Genomic DNA, 15,646 nt, shown 5'->3' with positions numbered 1-15,646 from the left:
GCTTTGGAGCTGCAACTGACGATTATTTTCATTAACGATAGTTTGGTCCATAAAATATCAGAAAACCTTAAAAAATCTTGATAGGTGTTTGTCAAACCTGGAAATGATGATGTTCTCAAATGGCTTGTTTTGTCCACAAACCAAAATGATTCACTTTTAATGATTTCTTTGTTATCCAGAGCAAAGAAATGAAGAAAATATTCATATTTAAGAAGCTTAAACAATCAGAAAAACCGATTAACGATTATCAAAATCGTTGTCGATTAGTTTCAGCTTTATGTAGCTTGTCTCAGTCACATGTGTCCAGAAAAGCAATGTGCATCTGCTGGAAATCACTGGATTTGATGGATTTGCTGAAACAAAAAGTGTGCAAAAAAGAATTACAATGACATTATATATTTTTTTGCTTTCCCTTCCATAAAAAGAAACTAGAAATGCAATATGACGATAATAAGAACCGTGATATCACAAACGTCTGATGAATGTGTTTTGACTTTCCTGAAAACAAGGAGAATTGTTGCATTGTCACTTTTTTGGTAACAATTGCATCAACAAGCTGGTTGTATTTTAGCCACGCTGAAATGTTGGCTGTCAACAGAACTCCCATCAAAAGCAGCGGTACCATCCAGTGCCTAGAGCGTCTGGCTCTGTACTCTCTTTCAGCCAGACTGGTCTCTGGCAGCTGCACACATGCACACTGGCCGAGGTCAAAGCTGTCACTTCAGAGGGCACTGTCAAATCTCAGCCAGTGCTGGATGATGTGGGAGTGCTCCCTACAATCACCCAGATGTTTCCAATCAGCTGGGCTTCTCCTGTCCTCCTCAACCACTTTCAGCACTGTCTCGGTGCTGAAAGTGCCAACATTCATTTTGTTTTGTTTTGTTTTATAAAAGTGAACATCTGATCCAGTTACATCTGTTATGTCCAATAATAACTTTCAAAAATAATGTGAGTCCTCGCCTCAAGTCTTGGGAGATTCAATGGATTTAAAATGAGTGTGCGTGTGTGTTTAGTGTCGGAAAATGAGTGCGCGTGTGTGTCGTGTAACCTTTTTTTCCCAGTGTTAATTAGTAACAGAAATGTTACTGTACTTCCCATCAGCATGACTGACAACCTTTTAGCTTGATTCCTCTCATATATTGATAAAATATTAGCTATGCAGTAATTGGGTATACTCTTAATTGTTGCTAGTGCCGTGTGATAGAGTAAACTTGTCCAAAGAACAGCAAAGAAAAAAAAAGAAAAGGCCTGAGACGAGTTTGCTGATTCTGCTCAGTGACCTTGTCTCTAAATCAAACAGACACAGCGGCAGTGCTAATCATTTATAGAAGCAGGATAAAGGGAGTGAGGAAAGGTGTGATGTAGACCACTTAACACCAGCCTTCACAGTTTAAGGAAATGGCGCATATAATTTTGTGAGATTGTTTGCTGTTCAGAGAACCGCCGTAATATTTTATTTCTGTTCTACAGTAGATGGTAATTGAATAGCGGTAATGAATTGAACATAGAAAGTTAAATGACATAAATGTGGCTTTAGGAACAAAAAGTAATTGCTTATCAAAGACATTTTTAACTAGGGATGGTTAAAAAAAAAACAACAACACAATGCCGATATCACAAAATCGAGTTCCGAGTTTCATTTACATTTTTACGCTACTTGTGCACAGTGAAACATGCAATTGTATGTGTCCGATATCCGATCTAGTGATTTTCACCAGTGTCTCAGATAATAGGTCCCATGTTTTGTGCACTAAGGGTGTACATTCTGACATAAAGTCATAAAATAAGGGAAACTAATACAAACCTATTTGACATTAAGACAACTGTGAGAAGAGTTGATGTTTTTCAGTGTATCCTACGGATAAATGTGCCTCGATGGACAGCGTGGTGTTCCCGCTGTACTCAGTGGGACTGTGGAGACAAAATTCACAGGGGGGGGGAGAAGGTGGTGGGTCAATAGCCCCAGTGTGCCGCCCCCTAAGAGGTTAATCCAACCACACAAGCATCAAGGTTGTATTATCGTAACATGTCATGTTGTTATATTTGGTGGTCACTATCTCTGAAACCTAAAATAAATATCATCAATGCCACGTGTTTTCAGAACCGTATGGATTACTTCTCTGCAACGCGGGCATAAATGTGACGGATGGCGGCATTTCATTCTGGATACTTGTACGTCAAGGAGCAAAAATGAATCATCCGTCACTTCACAACAGTGAGACAAGGCGTGCCTCTCCCATCTAATGCAAATGAGCACAATTTCGAGTGTTGTATTCAGCAGGAGACCACTGCTAAATGGTCAGACAAGCTAGTCACAGATATTAAAATAAATTATGTCTAATTTGAATTTTAGTCACGCCACATTAACTAATAGAAAGTTATTAACATTTCAAAAGACGAGGGTTGGAAAAAAAAAAAGCTTTTGCCTGCAAAATTAACAGTGGCTGTGCTGACCTGTAAGCTGTGCCGTGTGATCACTGTAATGACAGTGTAATGGCATATTTACGTTAAAATCTGGGAAGCTAATATGGGATTCAGAATGGGAAGCTCAGTCAAGGATTATTTAGTCCGGCTTTTATTTTTTTAACTTCAATACAAATCAGAAAGTTCTCATTTCATGACTATTTATGCGGCTGGTCTCCGTGGCTTACTTTCCCTCTCACCCCCTTAATGGTCTCTTTAGTTACAACCTTTTTGTCTTTCATCTCTCCTTTTTTTTCTCCCCCCTTCTCCTTAGACTTTAAAGGCAATTATCATCTCACTTCAGAAATATCCAAAAATAACCAGTTCTCGAGAAAGCCTCGTTGGGATGAGTGGAAATTCTCACTGACGAAAAGATGAGTAGTCCACTCTTACCAACCTTCAAACCTTGTGATACTGCACTCTTTGAAACAAAAAAAAACAAAACAACATTTTGAATATTCCTAATTCATTGTTGTCTACTTTGATATTCTTCAAGAAAGTGCCGTGCAGTTTCCAGATGTATGATGTGAGCGTAGGATCACACTGGTGGAGAGGTTTCAGGTTCAAGGTTTAATTGGTGTGACAGCAGAGAGAGAATGAAATGAAATAATGTCGGAAGCTTTTTTTTCTCCCTTTGAATTAGCCCTGAAGTGCATGGTTGAATATGAATTGTACCAACTATGGTACTATTATGGCTGCAACTTATGGTAACTTGTCAAACCAGTTAGTTTAAAACATATAAATGAAGACAACTATAATAAAGATACAGGTTAACCACAATTTTTGATTAATGCTAATGACCAATGAATCAATTATTTAATATTAGCTGAAAACCTTATTCTTGCATCAAGAATAACAATTTTTTGTGATTACATGTTTCATTGTGTTGTCCAACACATTTTTATTTAATTCAAACTCTTTTTTTTTAGTAGTAAAACAATGCTTAAATCTCAAACGTGTTAATTATTGAGTCTCTGCCAGTCAACGAATAGATTAAGGATTCATCATATCAGCCGGCTAATATCTAAACTAACCACATGTAATGCCTTTCAACAACAAAATGAATAAAACATAAAACCTATATACTCCACTATAATGTAGGTTTACGCGAGGACAGACTAAGTCATTAAAGGCGTCGGCTGTGCTGTTCTCATTTTAACTCGGGTTGAGTTTTTCCATTTCGTCATTTAGAGAAACATCTAATCATATTACCACATGCAGTCCACGTGGCTGAGAGTGTCGGACTCCTACAATGCTGCAGGTGGGAGGAGGTGTGTATTTAAAAATGCAAAATGACATCTAATGTTTAGCATTGCCGCTCGTTTCCCAGACCTCGGACGGACCTGACCATCTGCTCCCCCTGGTCAGATGGAGCTCTGCTTTTGGCAGGGCTCGAAGCTGTTCCGTTGAACCCCCATCTCAAAGGACACCCAGTATTATCAGATTTCTCTTCCCTTGAAAATGTGAGACAGTGGCACTATAGGAATAACAATATGCTTAGAGAAGGGAGGAAGGAAGGAAGGAAGGAAGGGGGGCGGGAGCGGAGGGGTGTGTGGAGGATGAGATGATTGGAACGGAGGGAGTCGGACAACAATAACAACAAGTTGTCTCACTAGCAGCCAGATACTGTCACATTATGGATGGAATCACTTCAGAAACGTGGAGAATTAATATCCTAATGAAGCTCCGAGTGGCCATTAGGTGTGTGTAATGTGGCTCCAGGGGGCGAGGATAGATGTCCGGCAGCTTTAGGCCCTTATTTGTGCGCAGTCACCTCAGCAGTTGCTTTTATTAGGGTAACATTAGAGGAAAAGGGATGATGCCACAGAGAGATAGCGTTTTATTACTCCGGTTCCCAGGGAGCCGTGCTCTACCTGTCACAGACACACAAAGCATGCTGTTTTAGTTCATTTTACAGCTAAATATCTCAGTTACAGATGTCTCTGTCTGTGGAACAACATTTGGGCTATTATCACCAAAGTGTTCCAGCGTTGTCCGGAGGTGAGTTATTTGGTGTAATGTTTCATACTGTGAGAGGATTCTCACCGCAGACAGCCGTGAACATGTATTTCATTCACATTTTTCATTCGCATTAATATTCTACATTTTACACCCAACCCCCCCCCAACTCCCCACGCCTCGTTCCCTTATTCTTTTGACAGAACCATTGCATGCGTCTACTTTTTTTTTTTCTTTTCTCTTTTATCTCAGAGAATGAATTTCTCTCTTCTGTCACCGGGCTCTTGCCAGGAATTCATTTTTAGTGGGTCAAATGTTTCAGAATGTCATCCCTGACAGCGACCAACCGGCGCGCTCGATGCGAGGGGAGACACTTTTTTTTTCCTGTTCGACCACCACGTACACTTAAAACATGGTAAACGTGGAGTACACTGAGCAAAGGCACAGAGTGTCTATGCAGAAATCAATATTGAATTAAAACACTCCCCACTCATGAATACAAAAACAAAAATGAAAAATGGGTAAGGGGGCCATTGGAGCTGCAGGACTCCATAGTCAGCTAATGAAGGTTATGTTGCATGGCAGAATTCAGTAATTGCAACGCACAAGTGAGGTATTAGACAGGATGTGGCTAATGGAAAACAATCACATTTAACATGGCTCCTTGGTTCTAGTTGTTCAATAAGTGAGCAGCAGGCTGGCACACAGCAAACAGGAGGCAGGGGGGCTCTGCGCGGCACAGTGTTTTAATGTGATCGGACTATAACAGACAATCTATTTACAGTGTGCTCTGGGGAGCTAATAAACAAATGTTGAGTAATTTCAGCCAGCAGTAATTACCCTTGCAGCTGACAAGGAGAGTGTGATACTCTCTCCTTCACCTCCGGCTCAGTCCAGGAGGTGTGGGCTCTTCGGAGCAGTCCTCCTCTGCTCATATAGATGTGGCTGCTGGCCAGCAGTCAAACGCACAGGATCATTTACAGTACACCACTTCACTGCATCACATTCTGCAGAGGGGTTTTGTTGTTTTTCCAGGGGTAAAGTCAGCATATGGCTATTGATGTGATGATTTGTAGAGATTTACAATTTCTACGTGGTAAATAGTTCATATATAATCACATGAGAACAAAAACTCAAGCAGCAGCTCAACAGCTCGGGTGGTGATCAACATCCGTGCGTGCTCTCAGTGAGGCTTCCCATTTCCTTTATTCACATACTGTCGGACTCCATCCCCGTGTATAAATCAGAGAAACAAATATTAAGCTCGGAAAGCAAACAGATTACTCTGCAGGTTAGACAGGAGAGCAGGCCAAAGGCATCTTTATCCGGGGAGCTCAGTCTTGATCCTTCCGTTCTGGCGAAATAGATTTTTATGCAAATATGTCTCCATCGATTGCTGCCCCTTCCTTTCTTTGATTGAACTGGACGGAGGAAACCGCATGTAATTAGGTCGAGATAGTCACTCGGGAATAATCACTAATGAACATGTTTACATCAGTATAGATAAGATGATCTGTTGCATAAAACTGCCACTTAACAGTTTAGTCAGGGCTTGTGGCTGGAAAAGTGTTCTATATACTTTCAGTACATTATCACACAGATTACATTTATCTTACATTACCTGTTATTCTGTGCTTCTAGAGGCTTGTTTATTTTTAAAGCAGCTGGTGCCAACCTGCAGCATTTGCTGTTGCATTCTGTACCTCTGTCTTTCTGACCAGTATTACACAAACAATGCCACATATCAGATCCCTGAGTTTTCTGCAAAATAACAAGGAGGGAGTGGAGCAGTGACGTGAGGGGTCCAGTCTGAGGGCCTGACAGACGGATAGTGCGCCAGCCTGTCCCTTATCCTCAGACAGGCAGATGTCCCCTCTCCCTGCGTGGCCGGCTGCTGACCAGGGGAGAGCCAGGCGGCTGTTGAAATGAAGAAACTTGAGAGCTCCTCAGGGGGCGAGCTGGTCATTTGATGTCCAGCACAAGGGCAGGGTGTGATGCTGAATGAGCTGAGGGAGAGAGGAAGACTCTGCAGTCTGTTACAAAGGACCTGCCTGATGGATAGGGAAGGAGGGAAAAGTACTGAGCTCAGACAGACCATTACTGTATTTCATCTGTTTTGTGTAGGAACTTAGTGTGGGGCAAACGGGGGAGGATGTAAAGTTTTAACAGTCATCTTTATTAAGATACAACCTGAAAATACAGAAAGTATTGTAGACAAACACGATGACAACACATACATTCAGTGATCTTTGGCATTTTCAATGGACTGATGCCATTAAAAGGTTATTAGCAGGCTTCCAATAAGTTAAACTTGTACACCATGGGCATGTATTGACCAATCACGTCTTGAAGGAACCTGGTGTCATGGACCTTTTTCACAGCAGCCATTTTGAACATGAAATAGTAGAGCAAAGACCAGAGTTACCGTGACATTACTTGACAAGTTATTTATGCATTTTATCCACTACTACATACATAATGTACCATAATAACATAATATTAATAACTGTGACTAAATAGCTATGACTAAGATCCCAGTGAAATACGTGAGGTGCAGGCACAATGAGGCCGCAGCATCTTTCTTACCTGGCCTGCAGGTTCAGTCTTTAGGCGATGGAGAGCCCTTTGAAGGCTGCAGAGAGGCTGAGATGAGAGGCAGCCCTGCCTGCAGAGGGATCAGCCGTGCCAAAGTGCCAGCACCACAGTGCTGTAATTAATCGCCAGTGATGGCAGCTTCAGTCCTGCAGCCTTGCTCAGCGTCTCCCTCCCAACGAACTATTGTGGTCAGGATATGTTGGGCAACATTAGGTGCCTTGGTTCATGCAGTTTTTTTTTTTTGAAAGGTGGCGGCAGTGGTGTGTGTGTGTGTGTGCTACAGGGGGGCGGGTGTGTCCTGGGATGGGTCCAGAGGTATAGGACTGCCTCGGGAGAGCGACAGTGTATAAGCCGTGGCTACGTACCTTTCATCTTGGAGGAGATTTGCAGAGGTTTCACACCACAGAGACTTCTTAATTCTCACTAATTCATTTGTGCTCCAGATTCACTGGGCCTGGGATAACCTGAGAATGATAATGAACTCGCAAGGGTGCATGGTCCCATGCCTTTGAATCTACTCCGAGCACATTCACGTTATCTTTTCTTGTGAATCTTTCCAGAGGAGAAGAGTTAAGAGGGAATAAGTGTCGTCAGATGTCCTCCAAGTTGGCAAGTTTGTATGTGGGCACGCAAACTCTGCCGTCAACTTTAAATATGGCCATCGCCACAAAAAAACATAAGGTTCACGCAGGTTTTTGATTTAAAATCATCAGCATTTATAATGAATATTTATTTGCAAGTCACATGGATCCTCAATCAATGAATTCTACCCTCCATTTTTTTCCAAACAATATACATTATCATTACAAGTGAGGGAGCAGGCTATTTACATGTATGGATTTTTTAGTATCATACACATGGAAGTACAGCCTATGTATCCACATCCTTAAGGCAAGTAATATTTACTGTTCTAAAATATCTCACCACTATTTTTAGTGAAACTTTCATTAACAGTCGGAGTGTTGCAATTGAATGAATGCCTGGTATTTAAAAAAAAAACGAAAAAAAAAAGACTCACTGTGTTTGTCCTTTGCTGCGAGATCGTGACTGAAATTTAGACTCAAAGAATTTTCCATACAGTTCTTTATCACACGCTGACAATGAATAGAGAGATTTTCAAGAGATTTATAGGTCTGTGGAGTTCTGAGGGAAAGATTGCAAACTCTTGTGATAAAAGGGAGGGAAAGCTGTCTTACTTCAGGGCCGGTCTCATCTTTGGTCAAACAGAAATGAGCTTAATTTGTGGGTCTGCCTGGGGAATTTCAAAGGAAAAAAAGCTTTGAGTGACGCCGAGCTTGAGCTCCCTGATGTTGGTGAGATGAATGAGAGCAGGGTCTTTAGGCTACAGGCCTTCTCACACTCCCACATTAACACACGTCTTTCAAGTTCTCATCAGGATAATTGTATAGGATGCAGTGAAATGCAAGACGGCATTAGGCAGCACTTGTCATTAGTCTGATTAGGATACGTGTACTCGTGTGACATGATATGGTAAATATTTGACCGCCGTTTTAAAGTGATGGCACACAGATTGTGACACTAATGACAGATGAGGAATTACAGATTACAGAAGAGTTGTCATTATAGTTTATGATACTATCCACGTTTTTTTTATGTTTTCTCAGTATAATTAGTACTGTCTGTTATGGACGAGTATTGGGTCACATGTAAAAAAATAATAAATGGAAAGAAAATCAATAAAACAGCGTGAATTCTGAGATTAGTCAGGATTTAGAATTCAGAAAAAAAGTCAGATTTCTGACTTTAATCTCAGAATTATGAGAAAAAAGTCAGTTCTGAGATTTAAATCAAAATTCTTCTTTTTTTTTCTTTAAAAAATCTTTTTACACTACTCTTCTGTAGTTTGTAGATAACAGTCAAATATATTGTTATAAATATATATATGGAAATTTAAGTCATTATTAATATACACCATTTGTTAGCCTACATTATCTGATGTAAATGGTGAATGGGCTGCGTTTGTATTGTGCTTTTCTAGACTTGATGACTACTCAAAGTGATTCAAACTGCAGTTCTGCCATTCATCCATTCACACCCATTCACTCACTCTACAGCGCATCTATACACAGCGCTTTTCTATCAGACATCTATTTTACCTATTCACACACACACACACTGCCGGCACAGCTACCAGGAGCAAATTGGGGTTAAGTGTCTTGCCCAAGGACACGCGTAGACTGGTGGAGACAGGAACCTGTTGGAAGACAACTCCCTGTAACACTGATCCACATGTAAAGACCTAATCTATATTGTGTGGTAGCCCAGTCTCCACATGTGGATGCCCCCCATTTATTTGACGGATACATTAATAAACTCATCTGCTTGGAACAACACTTATTTGCTGTCTGTATACAACTTATGAGTGCTAAACAACTTTGGTAGAGAAACTATTCGTGTTGAATTAGTTGATAAAGTGCTTTATGTTTACTCCAAGTAATACCAAGCTATAATATCTAATGAAAAGAAATAAAAGAAAGCCAGACCTCCTAGCAGGTTCCAATTGCAGAAAATACAAGCATTCATTTTCTGCCTCTTGGTGTTTTTCAACAGAAGCCTTACTGTGCTATTGTATGGAAGTGGCTGGCCTTGATAGAATGACCTAACATTTTGACAGGACAAAATATAAAGCTGCTCTTTATTCTGTGGACAATTCACCAGATGTAGGCATGGGAATGGCTTTAATCAATAGAAATGTGGGTGTACTGTGATTTATTTCAGGCTTTACTTTATGTACAAAGAAATCTCAGACATCGCTGAGTGCAGGCATAATGGGACCCACTCAATTTTCCCTGAAAGCTGGCGTTGTGATGTTACAAGCGCTATCTGATCAGCCTCACAGGCTTCCCAACGAGACAGATGATTAGGTGCGGCAAACAAGCCTCATCACCGGCTAAAATTGATGACTCGGCACTGCATGACAGACAACTCTATTTGTATCAAGATAAGGCGCTGACAGTTGTGTATCAATCAAAATTGAGTTATAACCGAGAATGCGGAAAGGCATTTGTAATATCATTAAATCCAGATCTGCCTCTCTTCACATCTGGCAGGCAGCCATGCATGTGAAGGGAGGTTAAGCGACAAGAAGAGAGAGGCAATGCGAGGGAAAAAAACACTCGGGGCAATCATTCCTGGCAGTGCGCTGGCAGGTGCCGAGGTTTGTTTGTTTTTTTGTTTTTTTTCTTATAATTTTGATATGTTTCTCTGGACCTCAAGGTTGTATGCAATAACAACGTACAGATTTGCCTATGTCATCAGATTTTGACAAACTTCTCGTGTGGTTTTGACAGTCATCTTCAGCCATCTGCTTCTTACGCTCTATCTACTCCTCCTCTCCCTGATTCAACTGATGGGGATTTTTTTTTTAAATTGTGTTGTTGCTGCTTACCTGTTGGCTTAAATTAAAACTGTGGAGCCACATGACAAATATGAATTCAATGTAATAAGTTTTCTTGATATCTCAGGTTTTTCTGTCTCCACCAACTTTTGCAGCACATGTCATAACTGAATGCTTGACTAGACTGGGTCAACATCCTATTGATCCAGTGTGTACAATAAATACACTTAATTATTATATTTATTACTGAGTAATGAAAATAAAGTCATTATCACCGGATTGAGCCATTTTGGATCATCATGTTTTTACAGTAGCCCACAATAGAGGAAGAAAACGTCTGAGTTTTGTTGCTCACTGAAGACAACATAAGTTCTTGAACGCACAGAGTGAGGTAACGGGTATTTGGCTACATTATATCACTTCACCAATGTTGCTAGATTTTGCACACTGTATCTTTAAAGTACCACAGTCGGGATCTAATGCACAGTTAATTAGATTGAATGGAGCTAAATATCCACCTGATTCTAGTAGAAAAAGGCTTCCATTTTCACTTTGGTCAATATAGTTTCACAATTGAAATGAAAAAACAACAACTCTCTATTACTTCTGACTGGAAATCCAGGCTGTAATTTATCCCCGCTAGTTTGCAGAAATAAATGCAATGATTAAAAAAACCCAACAACATCAACATCAACTTGTAGATGCTAAAAGCTCTGTAGTTGATGAGAACCACAGTCCGGTAATAAATCCCTTTTCACATTCCAGTGCTGTGTAAATATTTGTTTACATGAAAATATCTGTTTTAGCAGCTTTCACAGCATCCGTATGCGATTCCTTCTGACGCTATTTTTAAAATGAATCACTCATCATTAACCTCATGTTTGTAGCGTCTGCCACATTACATTAATCATGCGTATTCCTGTTGGTGTGGTGTTATTCTCTTAATAAAAAAAAAAGAAAGAAATAGACTCATTAGGTCTAAAAGTGTACATCTCTTGCATAAACTACTGATAACGTGGCATTAAGAAGTATCTTGTTCCACGAGCTGCAGATCAGAGTAAACAACACACCAGGTATAATGTACTCCCTCCACAGTTTGACATTTCCCTCTGATTTTCATATCTTTGTCTGAAATGACAGTCTATGTAACATGTGGAGGCCTTAAAAATGCCACGGCTGATATTAAATCAATTTGCATTTCCCCGGTGTCTGGATAACACGGCCCTGTCAGAGGACCCGGCAGATCTGCTGGAGATAATGACGTTATAGAGGGCGACTTCGGCGGAGGAGAGGATGAAATTGAAAGAGTGACGTTCAGCGTTTCCCATGATTGCCTTGACTGGAGGATGTGTGGCCATTGGACATGTGTTCCTCTGTCTTTGCTCCCCATTAGCTCTACTTGTCCCCCACCAGGGGTTAAGACAGACTAAAGACACCCACCAACTTTTAAATAAGTGAAGTGGTAAAAAAAGATGTGGAAAAAAGCCAATTAATTCTACCCTGTTGGCTGACACCATAGAAGACTTTTTTTATTTGTAGTGAAACGCTCCAAATAGGACAATTAATTACGGATTTCATAATTAAGATTTCAAGAAAGGTCACCTCGGATGTTATGTCTTAATTTATAGATATTAATTGATACAATTCATTCACCATTCAATGCCTGAAAAGAAGTGGAATTACACCCATTTGCTATGTGATTTCATTATTATTTAACAGATCAAAGAAGAAGGAGTTTCCCTCCATACTCACTCACTCACTCACTCACTCACTCTCTCACCCATCATCCAATTGACTTGGTGCTACAGAACATCTGTTAGTGGAATACTCAGTGATCCGGTCTTTTTCAGAGGAAGACCGGACAGAAATGGTAACTATGGCACTTAGGCCACTTTGTGGCAAATGTGAAATGGCATTTAGTGAATTGTGGCGACCACACACACACACACACACACACACACACACACAGGATTGTCAGGCGTCCGTAAAGGTATATTACAGTGCACAACCTGGAATTTGTCATAAACATTGGAAGTAGATATTTGACGGTACTGACCTGTCGACATTTAGACATGATCACACTGGTGTGGGGGGGGGGTGGCGGCAGCTTGTTATCGAGCTCAGACTACGCTGAAGGAGAGGGACACCTCTCTCCTGCTGCTGCTGCTGCAACGCTATTAAACAGTGCTATAAACTCGGTGGTTGAATGTGAGAATGTGGAGTTTTAAACTGAGTCAGACGGCTTGCAACTCACTGACGGTCAAAGAGGAAAAGATGTTCCGCTTCTGTGGATACTTCAGTATTTCATATATATATATGTGTAAAGTGTATGTGTATATATATATATATATATATATATATATATATACATATATGTATATGTGTATATATATATATGTATATGTATATATGTATATATATATGTGTATGTATATATATATATATATATATATATGTATATGTATAGGAGATTAATATGAAACTTAGGATTTAAAAAAACAACATAAAACATTTTCAACAGAATATGATTTTAACTAACAAGTTCTGTTGTTTAGCACAATTTTGAAGACCTTGAGTTTTTGCTAATGTATTATTGCACATTTTAAGTGACCTTCCGCAGTTTTTACACCACTGCATTTACTCCACAGCTGTGGTTACACAAGTCAGTCCGTGACTCACAAATATAATTAGTGTGTGAACGTTTGCAGATCCCTCAGATTCTACAGGAAAAAGAATGAAATATTTAATTTTACATCATCCTTAATTTACAGTCGTAATTACCAGGAATTATCTTGTCGTAATTAACTTATCAAGCTCTATGGAGAAATAGGATTAACGGCACAATAAAGATGGAATGTTGTCTTTTGTTTTACACATTTCTCCTGTCCATATTTTGAATCCGCAAGGGAAAGGATTACACTTTATACTTCACGTGTCATGTATACTGTGTTCATCGTACTTGAATATTAGTGTGTGATTACGATTTTAAAACATTTCATATCTTGTCTTTAAATCAAAATCAAATCACATCGGATGTGTGGGGATTAGGATGCACAGCAGAGAGATCAGTAAAGCACAAAATGTGCCGTTTTCTGTTATTACAATAAATAAACAGAGGAGACCGGTCTGTTTACACAAGTGGTCTATTGGGTCTAATGTCCACCTCTGGTAAGCTGTCATGAGTATTTGAACACACCACAGTGCGAGTGGATGTCCCGTTGCAATAAGGAAGATAACGATAATGAGACATCCTGGCTGCAGTCGACCCTATGAAAGTCTGAAGTGGAGCAGAAAAGTGTCTGCTGCTGCTGCTGCTGCTGCTGCTGCACCAACAACAATTTTCAATTAGGAAAAACATATTTTTGTCCAGTCCCTCAGGATGGGGATAACTCGAGGGCTTTCCCTCTCGCAGTGTGAACAAACCCTTGTGCTTTGTGTGAATGTGTAAGTGAGACACACACTTAAGCAGCTTCTCAATTGTATTCTCGCTCTCTCACACACACACACACACACACACGGCAAAGAATTATACTTGTCTGTATGGTTTGTTAGCACTCGAGAGATAAAACTTTACATGTTGCTCCCAATTAGCACAGCAGTGACCGTGCACCGTCTCCTGTGCTCAGCTTCCCTTCTGAAGAGGGGCTATTTGTGTGAAGACTCATGAGAATGTGAGAATTGAGGCGAGAGAGGGGAGATATGGACTGTGCGAGATAGACTCTGTGTGTGTGTGTGTGTGTGTGTGTGTGAGGGAAAAGAGGGCAAGAGAGGGGGAGTGAAAGAAAGAGATGGAACTGAAATGGCTTAAGCATCCATTTTGAGTGGAGAGACAGGTCCTATTAACATTTAACAGCATTTGTGCAACTTGGTGCCGAGGTTATGATGCAAATGAGGAGGAATTAAAACTGGCCAGAGGTTTGTCATTGATGGATTGCAGTCTGGCAGTGCTCACACTTCCTAGTGTCCATCAGAGGTGATTACTGTGTAATTAAACCTTATTTCTGGACTCTCGAGTGCATAATTACTTTGTGAATGTAACCATCATCTAAAAGCTACAAAAATGCTTTACCGTTTAGTCTAACAGTCAGCTCTGCAGGCCTGTGTCAGATATAGCCATCAGACGGAGCAAAAGAACTGTCACTTTTAATAAGAGGCGAAAAAAATTAAATGAAACAGTATGCTTATTACAGAAAAATTAGGCTTTCAAGAGTCTTTTCTGTTATTTGCATAATTTATCCCCCACCTTACCCCCACACATACACACACCACAAGCTTTAGGCAATTTCCCTCACATTTAAATAGATTGCACATTTAAGGCTACTTAAGGAAAATTATCACTTTGCATATTTTAATTGTTATGAAGGAAGTGATTTGAGAGAGGTCCGTGGCTCATCCTCTTGAGCCATGTGGTAGCGAAGCTGTCTGATTCAACTGCTCAGCACTGCAACTCCACAGATAACCTCGGAGTTCACACAAATCCACTCCAGTTTCATCAGAATGCAAATGAAGCACAGAACACTGGGACAAGTGGATCTTTGATATTTACAAAATAGCCACTAATAACTTGAGTGCAATTTGTTTGACTCAACTTTATTTTTCTCTTATCAGTCCTGATTGTTTTTTTTGTTTTGTTTTTTTCTTCCTCCTGCTCAAATGTGTTAAAAGGATTATCAAAGAAACAGGATTTTTTTTACACAAGACTAAATAACATGATGGATGCGGTTACACCTGCATTGGAGAAGTCAGATTTCAGAAGTTTAGAGTCAACATGACTGAATCACTCTTCTTTCCCAGGACATTAAATACCCGCGGTTAATAAAAAAATATTTTCTCGTGAACTTTGTTCCCTCTTCTGTCTTGCTTCCGATTGCAGTGTTTTAGGTGTGTGTGTGTGTTCTTGCCATGACAAGCTTATCAGTGGTTTTGAGAGGGAGTGTTAAGACATGTACTGATAATGTCATTACCAAGTTTTTGTGAATTTAATCCACATCATGTACCATTTAAGTCATTTCAGAAGGAATCCTGAGAAACTTGGCAGGGCTGAGAAAAGCAGACCACTCCCCTCACCCCCCCATTTGCAAAAATAACCGGTGAATAATAATTATTTTTTTCCTGTGAAAACAACGTGGCGTTTGCCTCATAAATAGAAGAAATGGGTTAGCTGTGATTGTTGGGATGGTAAAGTGCACCCACTACATCTGACATAGTCATACGCATGCATGAGATCAAATGGGAATTACCATTACAGAAACAACACGCAGTGTCTTTTCT

At 40.1% G+C, this 15,646-nt stretch overlaps 1 protein-coding gene across 1 annotated transcript in view; it reads left to right on the top strand.

Moving 5' to 3' along the window:
- Window positions 1-15,646, top strand: part of scn1laa (sodium channel, voltage-gated, type I-like, alpha) — a 177,542-nt gene that overhangs the window by 21,332 nt on the left and 140,564 nt on the right. The gene's annotated exons all lie outside the window — the stretch shown is intronic.

This window comes from Solea senegalensis, linkage group LG2, assembly GCF_019176455.1.
Source record: "Solea senegalensis isolate Sse05_10M linkage group LG2, IFAPA_SoseM_1, whole genome shotgun sequence".
Lineage (NCBI taxonomy): Eukaryota > Metazoa > Chordata > Actinopteri > Pleuronectiformes > Soleidae > Solea > Solea senegalensis.
This window is presented reverse-complemented; position numbering and strand designations above follow the sequence as displayed.